The sequence below is a fragment of the Humulus lupulus genome, chromosome 7 (assembly GCF_963169125.1).
Source record: "Humulus lupulus chromosome 7, drHumLupu1.1, whole genome shotgun sequence".
Taxonomy (NCBI): domain Eukaryota; kingdom Viridiplantae; phylum Streptophyta; class Magnoliopsida; order Rosales; family Cannabaceae; genus Humulus; species Humulus lupulus.
Genome location: NC_084799.1, coordinates 82,906,735 through 82,924,164, shown reverse-complemented (window position 1 = coordinate 82,924,164; position 17,430 = coordinate 82,906,735).

Genomic DNA, 17,430 nt, shown 5'->3' with positions numbered 1-17,430 from the left:
TCAATCTCAGGATCAACAGGCACTAGTATTTTCGAACCCTTACGTCGCATAAAATAGATCACCTGAAATCTAGAAATTTAAAAGCAACCCGAATTAGAAAACGTTAGATTAAAACCAAAGTAGATCGAAAAACAATTAGTTTTGATATTGGTTATTAGTCCCCGGAAATGGGGCCAAAATCTTGATTTCTAAAATCTCACGCAAGTATACGTGGTCGTGTCAAGTAATAAATTCTGTAAGAACAGAGATTGCCCCACAGAGACTATTAACCAATTACCAATAATTGCTTTTCACTTTCTATTTGGTGATTAAAATTAAGATGAATAATTATAAACTACGAACACAATTTAAATAACTGTAAACACAACAATGAAGGAACAAATTAAAAATCAATAATAAAAAACCTAGGAATTAATTTCATCAACTTTTCTTTCTATTAATTTTAATAATCAGTTCTAAATCTCTTCTTCCTATTCTAATAGCAGGTTAACATAATTCGATTCCTATTCTTTTTCAAGATATAAGATCTCAGCCTATATGCAGGTTTTCTACATCTCTATGATAAACTTAAACATATAGAAGGCATTAAGCATGGAAACCTAATTACTACACAAGCCATACAGGTACTTCCATCCAATATGCAACCTATGTCTATATAATGATAGCATATTCAATTCTCATCTTTCGAATTTTGAATCAAAACCATAAAATCAAGTAAATAGTGATCAATTATTTACTAGCATTAAGCAAACATCATATAGATTAGAATAGAGAAGAAGTATCAATAGAACATCATGATAAAATTAAATTAAAATTCAAGCGACTACATTAATCCCTAGATATAGGATTTAGTTCATAGATAACATGATGACAATAGAATTCAGTTAATTGTTCATAGAAAGTAACCTAAAGAATTAAGATGAAGAAGAAATCTAGAAAGTCATAAACTAGAAAAAAAAAATCTAAAAATACAGCAGTCTTTTCTAGATCTAGGGTTTTTAAAACTCAAAAACTCCTAAATTCGCAAATTAATGTCACTTAAATAGTTTTCCAATTCTCCCAAGTAAAAAGACTGTTTTGTCCTTCTAAAAGTGGCTTAAGATTTCAAAATCGCGTCGATAGCGTTGTAGCGCTAGGTTTTGAGCACTGTAGCGCCATTAACAAAGCCAAATTCCGTCAAAAATTGATGTACTAGCGTTGTAGCGCTAGTATTGTAGTGTTGGGGTGCCACTCTTCAGTGATTTTCAAGCACTACAACGCTACTTGCATAGTGTTGTAGCGCTATTTACAAAGACAAATGCCTTGAAGTCGTCTTTCTAGCGCTGTAGCGATATTCACAGAAACATTACTTGGACTTCTTGCTCCCGAATGACTCAATTTTCTCCAAAATAACTCTATTTTCTTCCACTTTCACTTTATTCCACTCTTTTCACCATCTTAGCATAAAAAACCTGAAACATGATTAAACCAGCATAATTTTGCAATAAAATATCCCTAAACTAATGAAAACCTTCCCAAAAAACTAGACCATAAACGAACCTAAAACCCGTTTATCAATCATAAATAGTATTCTCAAATTCTTTACCATGATCACTTCTGATTCTTACAATCTTATCTATATTGCAATCATTTTCAACTCTTAATTTCATGCAAAGAGTTTTAAAGGCATCAAAAGTATCTGATTTTTCCCTTATAAAATCAAACCAAGTAAAGCAAGAAAAATCATCAACACAAACAAAAATGTACATTTTTCCATTAATACTTTCAACTTGAATAGGACCCATGAGATCCATATGCAAAAGCTCAAGAACTTTTGAAGTATTAATTCTTATGACACTTTTGTGAGAATTTTTCAATTGTTTATTTGCATATTCTTTACCCAATTTGGTTAACCCACGAACTAACCCTGCACTTGCAATCTTTTTCAAACGTTAGAAATTTATGTGTCCCAGTTTTTCGTGTCATAAATGTGTTGTATTACCTATGGCCGAATGACATGTGAGTGTTGGTGAGATTGTATAACAATTATAGATAGATCTATATCCTTTCAATACACTCATACCATTTTGATCAACAACATTGCAATCATTACGAGAAAAATTTATTGTGAAGCCTTGGTCACAAAATTGACTTATGCTAATCAAATTAGCCTTAAGTCCTTCGACAAGTAAAACATTTCTCAATTTCGGTAACCCATCAAGACTTAGGGTACATTTTCCAACAATATTTCCTGTCATACCATCACCAAAAGTTACAGCACCACATTTTAAAGATTTGAAATTAGTGAGTATACTTACATCACCTATCATATGTCTGGAGCATCCACTATCAAAATACCAAGAATTAGAGGCACAAGTTTTATGACAAGTAAATGCAGCAAGACAATTTTTTTTTCTCTATCCAAACCTTTTTGGATGGTTTTTTCACAAACTTTTTTGGTTCACTATAACGATTGAGGTCATTATTTTTGAAAAAATTCATCATAGTAAAAAATCTAGGTCGGATGTGCCTTTTCACTCCACAAAAATGACAAATGGGAACAAAATGCCCAGTTTTATTACTTTTGATAAACTTGGTATGTGTAACAAATGTTGAAACAGACTGTACGTTTGTAGCATCAACTAACTGAGATATTCTTGTTGAAACGTAAGTGGTTGGGCCAGAAACAATTCCAGATTTTACAAGAATAGTTTTGCCTTTTGATTTGGAACCATTAAATCCTAATCAAGAAAAATTACCTGCTATTTGTCCTGCAACGATTACATCATCCAAAATCCTAGAATTTGGATTAATCATTTTTACACCTTGAACCATGTGATTAATTTCATTTGATAGTCGCTTAATTTCATAGTCTTTAGCAATAAATTTATTCTTAAGATTCTTTAAATTACTTTCAAGTTCATCATTCTTTTTTTGTAAAGATTTGTTATTACTTGCCATTAAGCGATTATCATAACATACTTTTAACCATTGATCATACATGTCTTTGTACGACTCTTTCAAAGAATCCTCATCCAGATCAGATTCACTGGATTCACATTTAGAATTTTCTTCCTGGACTGTGTTGTTCAGACAAACAAACCCTTTTTTAACCTGCGAATTTAAAGTTAATCCAGAAACAACAGAAAGGCAAGGTTTAAGTTATCTTCTTCATCGCTACTTTCATAATCCTGATCACTCCAAGTAGTTGCCATTACCTATTTATTCTTCTTCAGTGTATTGGCACATTCATATTGAATATGACGAATTCCTTCACATTGCCTACATTGCACACCTCTTTTATTACTCTTATCAAAATGTTTAGAGAAATGGTTACCTTTGAAAGATTTGAATGTAGGTTCTTGTTTCCAATCTTTTTTATGTATTTTTAAAAAAAAATTAGTCAACAAGGCCATCTCATCTTCACCATTATTTTCATCTGAATCTTTCTCCTTTGATGATTTGAGAGCAAATGATTTCTCTTTGAGAGCACTCGGTTTTTCCTTTTGACGGATTTGTTGATTTAGTTCAAAAGTTCTTAGTGAACCCATCAACTCCTTTACTTTCATTGTGTCAACAAATTTTGCCTCCTCAATTGTCGTGAGCTTAGTTTGAAACCTGTCAAGAAGAACTCTAACAATTTTTCACCCAAGGCAAAATATTCATTTGCAATATCAGATAATCTTTTATAGAATTCAGTGAGAGACTCAGTTTTAGTTATTCTAAGAATTTCAAATTTTGTAGTTAACATTACAAGCCTAGAGTGATTGACATCAGCAGCTCCTTCAAATTAAGTTTGAAGAATTTGCCAAGCCTCTTTAGCGGAATCACATGAAGAAATTAATTTTATATATCCTTTACTAACACCATTAAAGATAGCATGCAAGGCTTTGTTATTATAACTAGACAATATGTCTTCAACATCAGTCCAGTTGATTTTAGATTTCACCTTTGTTAGATTATCAAACTCAGTAGATGGTGTCCAACCTGTTAAGATTAATCTCCATGCCTTTTCATCTAATGATTTGATGAAAGCTTTCACTCTAACTTTCCAATAAGGATAGTTAGAGTCATTCAGCAAGGGAGGACGTGTTATTGAACCACCTTCTGCAAAGAAAGACATTTCACAAGGCACAAAACAAATTGAAAAATACAAGATCGCACTAAGAGTTTAGTGACTCACTCTGATACCAATTGAAATTCCATATTTTAATATTACCAATTGATTTAAAATAAAAACTTAATTAAATGCAGATATTGATTAATTTTTTTAGACAAATTCCAGCTTTGTTAACACTACTTAAGGAACTATTAAAACAGAAACAGAAAAAAAGGTAAAAATTCAACACACGAGAATTGTTATATGGTTCAGAAATCCTTTCAGATAACCTACATCCACGGAGCCACACCGAGAGAATAAACCAATTATTAAAGAAATAATGTGTACAAAAGTATTTACTTAAGCAATGTAAGACTCCCTCTTAAGCTTTTGTCGCAATCTTGTTGTACCCTTCTCTACGAATCTGATTTTGATGAAACGCTGATTCTCTTAAACCCCCTTCAAAGTGAGTGCTCACTTCCTCCTGAAGTGAGACTTGGATAGAATCCTCTCCCAAAGATCCTTATGAACATGTTCACTATAGACACTACCTGTTTACAAGGGACTGGACAAATATTCACAAGTACACTCGGCACTATTACAAAAATTAAGGTGAAAAAACTTAATCTCTACAAAGAAAAACACTCTTCAAAATAACACAATGTTTACAAATTTCTAAATAGAAGAGATGAAATTTCCAAATGCCTTGGCAAGGTATTTATAGGAAAGGAAATTGTCCAATGCCAGCTTTTTCTGAGATCTTTGTAATCAATTTGCAAATTTCTTCGATTTAGGAAATCTGCTAGCCAGATGAATTCTGTGAAGGAAACTGATGAGTAAACAGCTTATCTAGCAGACCGAACTTGGTCATTCCTTTTGACCATGTTCGTTTTTGAAAACTTACTTAATGCTGAATGGACATAATCCTTGAAAATATTCTCACAAGATAATTTAAATACAATATTTTACCAATAAAGATTAATTGTGATAAATAAGGTAAAAACTATATTCACACTAAAAACCAGCTGAATTATGTGATAATTAATTAAGGATATGCTTCTGATTTTTCCTTGATTTAAAAATATTTTGTCTAAAATAAAGTTAGCCAATAAGGGTTTTTACATTAAGAACACTCAATGAGTGTCCTAATAAATCCATAGACCTTTTTAAGGGCTTACATTTAGGTGCATGTCCTAAAAAGGTGACTTGTAAAGGGTATTTTGTAGTAGTGAGAATAAGTTTTGAAACCTACTTCATTTTTCTCATCTTTTCCTCTTCAAACCCAAAACCCTAAAGGTTAATAATGCATGAATGTGATCTAATAGCCATGCATGGCATTGATCTTATGTTTTAGGGTTCACGAGAAGCCTTACTAGTCAAATCTCCAAGTTGAGCACCATCATCTACATCCATGCAAGCTTATAGAAGGAAATTTTTGAAAGAGGTAAACCCTAGAGCAAACTCTTTTTAAGTATCCCTCTTCTTTTCTTTTTCTAGCTCTATAATCTGATTCTTAGTGTTTTATGGGAAGGGATTTAAGTGTGTGATGTGTTGAGAAGTGGTCTGGAACCCTAAGAGCTCAAGCACCCCAAAGGCTTGAACATAAAGAGGTAAAAATCTTGATTCTTACCATAATATTTTAATGGCTTTAGCAAATTTGAATTTGATTGTTGTTTTGTGAGTTAAATTAGTTATTTGTATTGCAATAAGGTTATTTAGTTGGCTGATGATGCATGCATGTGTTTTATGTGGTGTTTTATGTGGTTTGTGTGGTGTTTATGTGGTGTATTTATTGATGCATGCTTGCTGCCAAAATTTTACAGTGGCTTCCAAAGGGCCAAATCGTACCTAAACGACCTAACTATTCAATGAAAGTTTTTGTAATGCATTATTTGGAAAGATTACATGATTTTAACATCTTCAACCACTAAAAAACATTTTACATGACTCAAGTTATGAGCTTTTTGGGAATCTAGTGCAAGCTAGAATATGATTTGGCAGTTCCGACCTTAAAACTTTGAATAGTTAGTTGAATGAGTAAAGATTATTATTTTTGGCTGAAATTTTTACTGAATATTTTTAACATATTAATATTATTTCCATGAAACAGTTTCTAAAAAGTCCTTGTACTTTCGGAGCTATGATTTTTCAAATTGGGGATTCAAAACTGGAATTTTGCAAAAATCTGACAGTTTAAGTAAGGGTTTTTGTGAACGACTTTCCCTATGAAAGAGAGCTCCGTTTGAGCTGAAACTTTGTAAGATTATTTTTTGTTATAGCAAGGTTTGAGCCCATAAAATCCAATACCAAACAGTAAGCGGTTTAGAAATGGCGGCATTCCAAAGCTGGGACTTTGTCACAAAAAGGACAGTTTTCCAACACTAAGAAAATTTTAGGTTTTTATAACAAATTTCTACAAAACTTATTTAATCAAAAATTTTGTTGGTAATGGAATTTAAATCATTTTAACTTGATTAGAGAATGTTCCTTAAATTAATTAAAGAACGGTTTTCTTAAAAATATGTAATGTGTCCAATTGCCCACTTTGAAAAATAAACACTAAAATAGGATTTCCTCAAAAAAAAAAGACCAAATAATCCTTCTAGAGGGTTATCACTTTTTAAAAGGGTATTTCTTTTAAGGTTTTCTTTTCAAAATAATTTAAGAAATTAAAAAGAATAAGAATTTGTAACTAATTCTCCATAAGAGAGGTACCTTGATGGTAATAAGAGATAAAAAAGGGTATTTTCTTAACAAAATGAATTAATGGCATTCTTACAAAACTTGCAAGAACGCGTAGTAGACCCCGTTACTACTAGACTTAAGACTACACAGACTCATTAACGATTAGGAATACTCAAGGGTACGCCTTGGGGACTAAGATAACTAAGGACCCAACCTTTAAACTAGTTATGAAAACCAATTTTCCCCGACGCTTAAGAATAAAAAATTCTAAACGCTAATGCATGATAAGAATTAAGTATTAGACTTTTAATGCCCAAATTACGAATGAACAATCATAGATAATTGCCATAATTAATCCAAGTCACTATGTGGTTTCACCACAGTGTTATCTAAGCGAGAAGGCTTGCTTCTGGATAGAAGATTTCCACAAGCAAGCGCTAAGGAATTCGGATAAGACAACTTATGATTTGTTTGGCTACAACATGATCATGACTAGTTTAGATAACTAAGATATAAGATAATAATTAGAACTAGTCTTAGAAGGTTTACTCAAGACTGTGTTCCTAGAGGGTTTGCATACTCATGACTAAGGTAAGCAGTCTAGCTAGCTACCGTGACAGCTATGAACTCCGCCCAGCCACCGGGAACTAAGTAAGAAACCGATTCGCCATTGGTGACTATGTAACTAAGGTCGGTTGGCCACGAAAATATGTAAGAAGTTTGATTTAACACCCGTTACATAAGAGTCTGGTTAAACTCCAGGACACATAAGTAATTTGATTCCGGAATCAAATCTCCATGACTAAGAAAGTATGTCAAATTCTTCTAGGAGTTTGGGTAACCGATCTAACTAGTTTACACCCGTCGACGCTATGGTAAGATATGTTAAGTTATGTTTGATTGTTCCTCTTAAACCTTAAGTAACTATGTATGTTAAGATTAATGACTAAGTATGCATGTTAAGATTAATGAGTATGTAAGAAAACTAAGTATGCATGATAAGAACGTTAAGTATGTTAAGAATGTTATGTATGTTACCAGTTAAGACTGTATGTATGCTCTGGGATCTTCTGCGTGCAAGTGTATTTTCAGGATATTAATTTTGGTTGTGAGGCATGACCATAAGTTTGCTAGAATGTTTGCACGTTCTTAAACTGTATGCTAGGGTTCAGTTTCACCAGAATCCTATTCTTGGTTTGTTATCTGCCTACTTATCGTTGGTTTAAGTTCTTACTCCGTTTATGTGGTTATGTTTGTTAAGTTGTTCTTACTAAGTGTTTCCTTACCTAGTTGTTTCGTGTTATAGGTAAGCTCAAACGCAAAGTGGATCAGTGAGTGATGAAGTTTATCTGGGAGGGTGTAGGACCGACCTTTTGGGAATTTTATGTTTTGGGGACTAGAACTCATATGATAATTAAGAACTTATTTTGGGCTTCTTGAATTTTTTTAACTTATGACACTACATCTCACTTTTAAGCATGTGCATACTTCCAAACTATTGCATGTTTTGAAAAGTTTTTTTTTTATATGGATTTTTTGCTACCTTATTTTTTAGCAAACGTTTATGTTTTTCTACAAATTATGTTAAGGAATTTTACGCGACGTTACAAAAAATGTGATTTTACCTACTTTAAATTATGGAATATTTTAAATAAAATAGTGCAATTTTATTTGTAAAATAAATAACTAAATAGTATTATTTTAATTTAAATTGGTAAATGGGATTAATACTTGGTAAATGACAACTAAAATGAAATAATTCTTTTAGATATGTTTTGGGTACGATTTTAATATAGCCTTGCGATATAAATCAAGTTGGTAAATATTTTTGTTTAATAAAATTGTACGCGATTTCTAAGAATTAAAGGGACTAAAATCTACCAACTTCTATGGACGTTTCAAAGACTTTCCCTGCATGCATGTTACATGCAAGCTAAGTTTTATGTTCAAATATACGCCATTTGATTAAGTGTGTGGTTCTTGTTTTGTAACCATTATGGATTACTCAGTAGAATTGGGGTTATTCTCTTAAGATTTTATGTGAAATTATTGAATGTTTATAGTGTGGTGCAACTTGTGCCACATGTGCTTGGTCCATGCACATGTGGAGTATGTTTGTTGGGCATGTGTAATCTTACTTGATATTAAGACTAATGTTTGATGGTGATTCTAGGCTCGTTGTGAAGTACCCGCACTTTATTTTTGCTTGGACTTTGTAGCGCACCAATTTTTTTTTTTATTTTATCAATTTGTGTGCTTTATTTTATTATTAATTTTTAAGTGTTAGGAATTTATTTTTAATTGTTTGGTAGAAATGATGTGAATTAAAAATTGTTAATTGTTTTAATTTGTGAATTCTTGAGATTTTATTGTGTGCACTAACGTGCATGGTTAGTAGAAATGCACCCTAGCGCTTATGTGTGTGCGTGCATGTGCATGGTATGCATGGTTAGCATGCATTAGTTTCCATGCATAGTGTATTTTTCTATTAATAAATTACTTAATTACTTTGATTAGTTAATTTTTAAAAAAAGGAAAAATAATGGGAGGAATTACATATGAATATATTTTTCTTAGAAGCTAGTGTTTATTAGAGGATTGGGAAATAAATAGGAAAAAGGAAACAAGAGGAAGAGGAAAGAGAGAATGGGTGTGTGGCATGAGGGAGAGAAGACCAATGGGAAATTATTTTCCTTATTTGGTTTGTTGACATCTTTTCCTATTGATTTTCTCATTTTCTTTTAATTTAAAAATCAAGAATAAAGGGGAATTGAATTGGGAGCATAGGGTTTCAAAAAAACTAGGGCCTATAAATAGAAATATGAAGATCTTGGGAACTCTTGTTGGTGGCCGATTGCATAGAGGAGGAAGAGAAAGGGAGAGAGAGAGCACGAGAATGGGAGAAAGAAAGAAGGAGAAGGAGAAGGAGAAAGGTTTTGAAAATCCCTAGGTAAAAACTTTGCTTTGTGCTTTGAATCCTCTAAGTTCACCATCCCATCCTCTTGATTCTAAGAATTTATTTTTCTATTATGTGTGTGTTTCGAAATCCCTAGGGTGCCAAGGTTGTTGTTCTCTTGTGTTCTTGAACACAATCAAGGAAGGTAATAGAATTTCCCCCAATCTCTTGTTGTCTTGGTGATTGTAATCTCTTGGGTCATGTCTTGGTTTTTGTTTGATAAATATGATTTTAATCTATGGAGATCTTAATTTTTGGTTATTTTGATGATGTTGTTATGTTTTGGTTCTTGGTTGAATTTTTTTAGATTTCTTAAAAGGCATATTCGAATGGTGGTGGTTGCTTTATTTCACATGTCCAAGATAATATTTGGGAGATTATGAGTTGGATGTAACGACTCGGATTTTCAAGACTCAATAATGCGGAAATATAAATGTTTTCATTTAACATAATGTCTCAAAAACCCGTATAAAAAAAACCTTTTAAAAAGTCGTATGGCCATACTTAACATTTAGTTACAAACATGTTTTATAAAGAATAGAGTGAGCCTAGTTTAGGAAAATTACACAACATTTCCAAAAATAAAATGGCTTCCCAAAAGGTCGATCCACATGTACATTTGCAAGGAAGACTCCAGCGCTCACTGCTCTGCCTTGCCCTTGCTCTTATCTACAACATGAAACAACTAGGTAAGCGAAAACGCTTAGTAAGATCAACTTTCAAACAAAATCATGTAGAGAATTAGGGTTCCGGACCCTACACAATCAATTTCAAGAATGCTAAAGCATCCTGGCAAACTTATGGTCATGCCTGATAACCAATGATAAATTAATTCATAACTAGATAAAATCCTGCACTCAGAAAATCCCAGAACAAGCAGATATATTATATCACAACTATATCTCATCAACAATTATATCCCAGCACTCAGAAAATCCCAGAGCAAGCAGATATATTATATCACAACTATATCTTATCAACAAATATATCCCTGCACTCAGAACATCCCAAAGCAAGCAGATATATTATATCACAATATAATTTGAGACCAACGCTCTACAATTTCCAACAATTCAGGCGTAACGCTCCCTCCAACATAATTGCTAATCTGTAAAAGAGAACCGAGTCTCCACACTAAGATCTAGCCAATAAATATCCTCATCAAGGGTAACTATCATGTTACCTAGGGCATCGCTACTTATCCAAGAGTGTAATCCAATTTACACGGTTTTACGGAGACTTCTATGTTAATCAGTGGTGCTGGTGAGCAGTTGCCCCTAGGGTGTTCAGCCTCACTTAAACTTGGCAACCCCAGTATCTCTAGGCACTCTCACTGAATGGCCAATATTCACGGCTGCTATCCGGGAATAACTTATCAGAGCACTTGCTCGGGTTCTAACATTTCAATGATTAAGTAAGCATGAGGACCCCTAGGTCCCATTTATTTTGGCGCCCCTAGGTTTAACCAGCTAATCCTCACCTCTTGGCCACTCGTCGCGGTAATGAGCCGGACATAATAAAATCAAGCAGTGTGACGGGGATCAACCATCTAGGATATGAAGGATATCTACCGTTCATATTTTCTAAATCAGCACTAACTAGACTAACGTCTCTAAGAAAATTTCTATGACAGTCTATATTTGTGCATGTATCCCTATACTAACATACAAGACAATAATCGTTTCATATTGCAGCCATACAATATAAGTTGACTTACTTGGAGTCCTTAGCGCTCAGCAGGTTTTCACCATCCAACGTTCAGTCCAGTTACGCTTAGCCAATACTGTAGTTATCCATACTACTCGGATTAATTATGGCACTCATAATTCATTATTATTATTATTTTGGGCAGTTTGGTCATTTTAAAAAAAATCATTTGTAAGGATTTATAATCCTTATTTGGTTTTAAACCTATTAAGGAAATTCATACAAAATATTTGAGACTAAACCCTAAGTCTCGGGGAGACCTATCCTAAGGTCTCGATACCTAGGCTCGGGTATCATAATGGTATTTTCCCACAATCCGCTAAAAATCTTATTCTTTCAAGGTATCGCTATTAACCTGCACTTTCGACTAGTCGGTTAAAATATGAAAGATTTTAGCCGGTATTATATCCAGAAAATACTAATAAATTCCTTAATTATTTTTAAAGAAAATAAACTCTTAATTTTTCCCTTTTATTTTTCTTAAGGTTTTAATCTCTAAAAAAAAACATTTTAAGAAAATTGCCTAATTTGTCTTAATTAGGAAAACCGTTAAAAATTTCCCATCTTGACTAATTAATTTTCCAAAATCAATTAATCAATTTTACTTACTAGAAAAATAATTCATTTATTTATTTTCTCAAAAAATAGGGTTTTAAACCCTCTTTTAATTTATTAACTATTGATAAATTAAATCTCTTATTTTTAACAAGAATAAAAACTCTTTAATAAAAATAATTCACTTTAAACTCAAAGGGGTAATTTTAGTGAAAATATGTTTTCAAGACTTACCAATTTATATCTTGAAATAAGCAAAATTTTACTTTTTACCGTATGTTCCAAAATCTCATTTTTACACTAAGTGTGAAAAGCCTATTTTTCACATTTTTAACTACATACTTCGTTAGTTCATAACTTGAAATTTACTTACCCAATTGTTACCAAAATTTCCCAATTCCATTTTTGTTATTCCATTTAGGTATTTGTAAAATCTTAGGTCAAAATGAGCATTTTTTATTGGTGAAATCATTTTCCAACAATGAGGTAAAAATGATCTTATTTTCAAGTCCTTATTTTTTTCCAAACTTTGACAGTTGATAACTTTCAAACCGTTCAATATTTTCTTACCAAATTTTACAGTGGAATACTAGGATATTCCAATAATATGTCCACAAAAATGTAGAAAAAAATGGGTTCATTTGCCCTATACAGTGGCTGTCCAAACTTGGTTCCGAAAATAAGAATACAAAAAAAACAGTTTTTTTTTTTACCTAAACTTTGAAATAGCATAACTTACTCATTTCTAAATATTTTTTCGTGTTTCAAAAGCTCAATTTTATGTACTCAATCTCAACAAAATCACAGTATAATTTAATTTTACAAAACCAATATACAATGGCTGCTTGACCCCTTGGAAATCACAGCTCAAAAAATGTTTTGTTTTAGGGTTTCCTACAAAAACCCTTGGGGGTTTTGGTTCCTATTTTCAAAAATCAATACACAAGCATCATAAAAATTATAAAACAACTACCATAACCTTATTACATCACCAATAAGAAACTTTAAGCATTAAATATACAAAATAATGCTTAAAACTAAAAATCCTACAACAAAAATCATCAAAAGTAAACTTTTTACCTTTTTGGTGTTCTTGCTTAAGGTTTGGACCTTCCTACTAGTTTTGGCTCCTTCAAAACCTTTCAAAAACCCTAACCAACTTCCCCCAACAACATAGTTAATTAGCTATTTGAAACTTTACAAAAGTCTAGATTATTGAAACTTTACCTTAGGGAAAACCCTTCCTAGACCAAGACTTAGCTTCCAAGTTTCCTTGGTGTTCTTGGGGTTGAAAATGGAGAGAACACTTTGAGAGGTCTTCAAAAATCAGATGAGTGAATGAGAGAGAGTGGTGTGGTAGGTTGGGGAGGGTTGGATGAGTTTATCACACTCTAAAATTCCTAAAAAAAACACTCAAGTGCTTTACTCCCACTTGCCCACTTGACATTATCCCAAACCTTTAAATAAATGGGATTTAAACTCAATTAGTTAATAAATGGGATTTCAAAACATCACATGGCTGGCCACCCATTGTTATATATGTGATCATTTCTTTTTTTTCTTTTTTTATAAAGGTTAATAATTATTTCCTAAGAAGAAAAGTCCAAATTGACTTTCTATACCTTTTTCACTCTTTTTAAGTTTTAAAAACAAAACTTAACACTAAATAATTAAATTAAATGTCTCCTACATTTAATTTAATTAATCAAACAATAAAATTTAACCTAAAGTCTATTCATGGAATAAAATTCCCCATTTCGGTAAAATTAGGCATTTAACACAAAATGCCCTAAAATTTCCATTTTCTTTTAGGTTTATAATTTTTGACCAAACTTTAACTTTTATGAATGTATTTTATGCCCAAAATATATTTTCCATAAATTTTCATTTTATTTTCTGAGATTTTTACCCGATCAGTGTTTTTGTGTCGGTCGAGGACCGAAAGTCTTATCTTGACTTTTAAAATCACAAAATTCATATTTTGGCTAGCAATAACTCATGGAATACTTCCAAACAAAATATAATATTATTTAAAGTAATATTCTTAACCCGGGGGGAAAATCCCGACCCGAGTCGTTTAAAGGTACCCGAAAACGCTGGACGTTACATTGGATGAGATTTATGTGGGGATTTTTATTATTATGTTGCTATGATCATTTTGAAACTAATGATTTATGTAAAGGTATGCAAAGATTTTAATAGGTGCATGCTAGGGCTTAAGTTTTGGTTTTGGTCTATTTTATGTTAATGTTTTTCTTTTCTTTTAAACATGCAAAAGAGGTTTGAGTTGTTGTGTGAGCATATAAGGTTCGGCTATGGCATGTTAAGTTTAGGGTTACTTTGTTTTATTTAATTATGAACATTTTGGAATATCAAATGATTTGTACGCTTGCTGATTTTTTTCTTCTTGATTGAGAATGTTAAATTGCAAAAATGGTTTAAAAGAGATTAAATTATGCCATGAGTCGCGCTATATGTTAGAATGAGAAGAGGAATAAATTTTGTACATGTGTTCTTGCACTTTTGTGAGAAACCCTATAATTTTATGTGAGAATGCATGTTTTAAAAGATAAAAGAATTTAATATACATGTTGTGAGTCTTTTGTCAAGCATACTAGAATAATATGTTAAAATGGGTTAATCAAAAAATTTGAGTTATGAATAGAATTGCTTGCTGAATTTTGTTTAGTATTATGGTAAATTTCTTTTAATTAAAAAGGTAGTAAAAATATGTTTTGAAAACTCGCGCCTCAAAATTAAATGTAATATAATGCTTGCTGAAATTTTTAAGTTCAATGGAAAAATTCTCTTTTAAAATAAAAGATATAATATGTATGTTTGATTAATTTAGACCTTAGACCTTATATTTGAAAATGCATTTTTCCACACTTTTTAAAAATGTAATTTCTCATTCATACTAATGCAGTTTTTTTTTTTTTTTTGTAAATAATTCACTGAGTAAAACTATTTTAAAATGGGACTAAGGAATTTATTTAAGTAAATGGGTTGATAGTTTGGATTTTTCCAACTTATTTCAAAATTTTATGACTTAGATGTGAAATGCGGTGACCTCAAATTCTTAAATTGTTAAAAAGGTTAAATTATTTATTTATTATATTTATTAAATTAGAAACATTGATAAATAAATAAGTATATATATTATTATTAAGAGTTAATTAATTATGTTAAATTAATTATTTTGTGCGAAATAGAAATTTTTTCATGTTTTATATATCTTTATTTAAAATAATAATTAAGATTTTATTATTTTAAAACAAATGTGACTTTGGTGATAATTAAATAAATAATTTTGTGAAATAAAATTCTAGAAAAAAATCTTATGAACTAAGGAGGGAATATGATAATGTTAATGACTGGTAAACTAATTCTTGCTGAATTTTTAATAAAGTGGCAATAAAATGAACAAGTAGACTTTATCAACTTCAATGCTAATTTCAAGAACACTCTCACGTATGCATGTTACATGCAAGTGTATTTTTACGTTCAAGCGTACGCCTATTAATCAAATGTATGATTTCTATTTTGTAACTATGAAGGATTAATTGGTAGAATTGGCATTATTCTTTTATGATTTTATGTGAAATTGTTGAATGTTTATAGTGCGGTGCAACATGTGCCACGTGTGCATGGCCTATGCACACGTGGGGTATGTATGTTGGACATGTGTAATCTTACATGATCTTAAGACGGACGCTTGATTGTGATTTTAGGCTCGTTGTGAAGTACTCTTCACTTTATATTTTGCTTGGACTTGAGGTAAGGAAGTTAGCTAGAGATTCTATGCATTGTGTTATGAAAAGTATGAGGTAATATGTCGTAAGAGCTATTATGTTATGAAAAGTATGAATTAATATGATTGCAAGAGTTATGGTGTTTATGGAAAGTGTGAGCATATATGGTAAGCTAAAGTGTTATGAAAAGTACGAATTACTATGTTATGGTATAAATTGTTGTATGTTGTATGAAAATCAGTAGGTTGTTAGTGTGTTAAACGCGACACAATAAAGGAGATACTAAGGATATAACGTCACTCATAGGGCGGACGCGCTGAGGTTATTCGAGGACCAGAGTTCTTGTTTACCTCATAGAGGAGGTTTTACTGGTTTATGCTTTTACTAGTTACCTCATGATATGACATGGACAATAGGGATGCCATGATCACATGATATATAATTATGCTTATGTTTATGAAGTCCTATGATTATGATTTATTACGACATGCCATGAGTTTTGAAATGTATGTAGATTACTTTGTGCTTCATGTAAATTTTTGTATTTTGTTTGTACTTCCTTACTGGGCTTTTAGCTCACCCCCCCCCCCCCCCCCTTACTTTCCCCTTTTCAGGTAGGCAATAGGGTTTCTTCTTTGCACGCACTGTGATGTGGGGAGTTCTAATGTTGTGGCATGTATGACACGAGGTGTCCATGAGCGATTAACGATCTAGTTGAACGCCAAGAAATTGTATGAACTTTTATGTTTTTGTTTATGCTTTCATTACCTTAGAGTGAGACTTTATATTTTATTATATTTTCAAAATCGCATAAAGACACTATATTTTTATTTTAAACTATTGTGCCCAAATTGTATGTTTTGACAAGGCCCCACTGAACTTTTTCTCTAAAATGATATTTTTCTAATAAATATGAACTGAGAGACGTTTTACAAAGTAAATAGTATAGGGCGTTATTACAAAACGGGACTCCTCCTCAAACTAAAAATGTTTGAAAATCTCTTCCATAGAAATTTTCTCATTTTTATGGAGGAATTTTTTCCCTATAGCCTCTCCATGATGGAGGTAGTTTGGCTATGATTGCACCCACAAGGAAAGCTTCTGGCAATGTTATCTTAATTGTGGATAATATGTTCACAATAATTTGGAGCTCATGAACTTGGAAGATAAGGTATTTTCATCAAAGAATTTAAATTCCATATTTTGAGTGATAATAAATTTCTTAGTACCTTTTTCCTCTGCTTTATACTTGTTTTTCTAGTGCCTCCCAAATATTATTTTCGAAAATGGTGTTGGTGTAGAGATCATATAAGCAGTCTGAAAGAGTGTTGAAAATATGATCAGACATATTAGTTCATCTTCTTCCCCTTTCTTCTTTTGTTTGACCAACTCTTGAGAATCACCCACCAATGGTGGATCTAAGGCCTTCAAGTTCTTGTCTAATATATATGAGATATTCAAGGTAGTGAGAAGGAAGTTGATCTTGTCTTACCAACAAACGAAATTTGACCCATCAAAATGATCTAGGTGAACAAAATCCTGTGACATTAACTTGAGAGCGGAGGCTAAGGAACTTTCTTCCATGGTGGTTAGACTTATTAAAAAAAAATAGAGAATTTGAATGTTAGGAAAGTGAGTAATCACTGTTGGCAATTTAAGGCTCACAAAAAAATATATCAACAATGGCTAAAGGAATT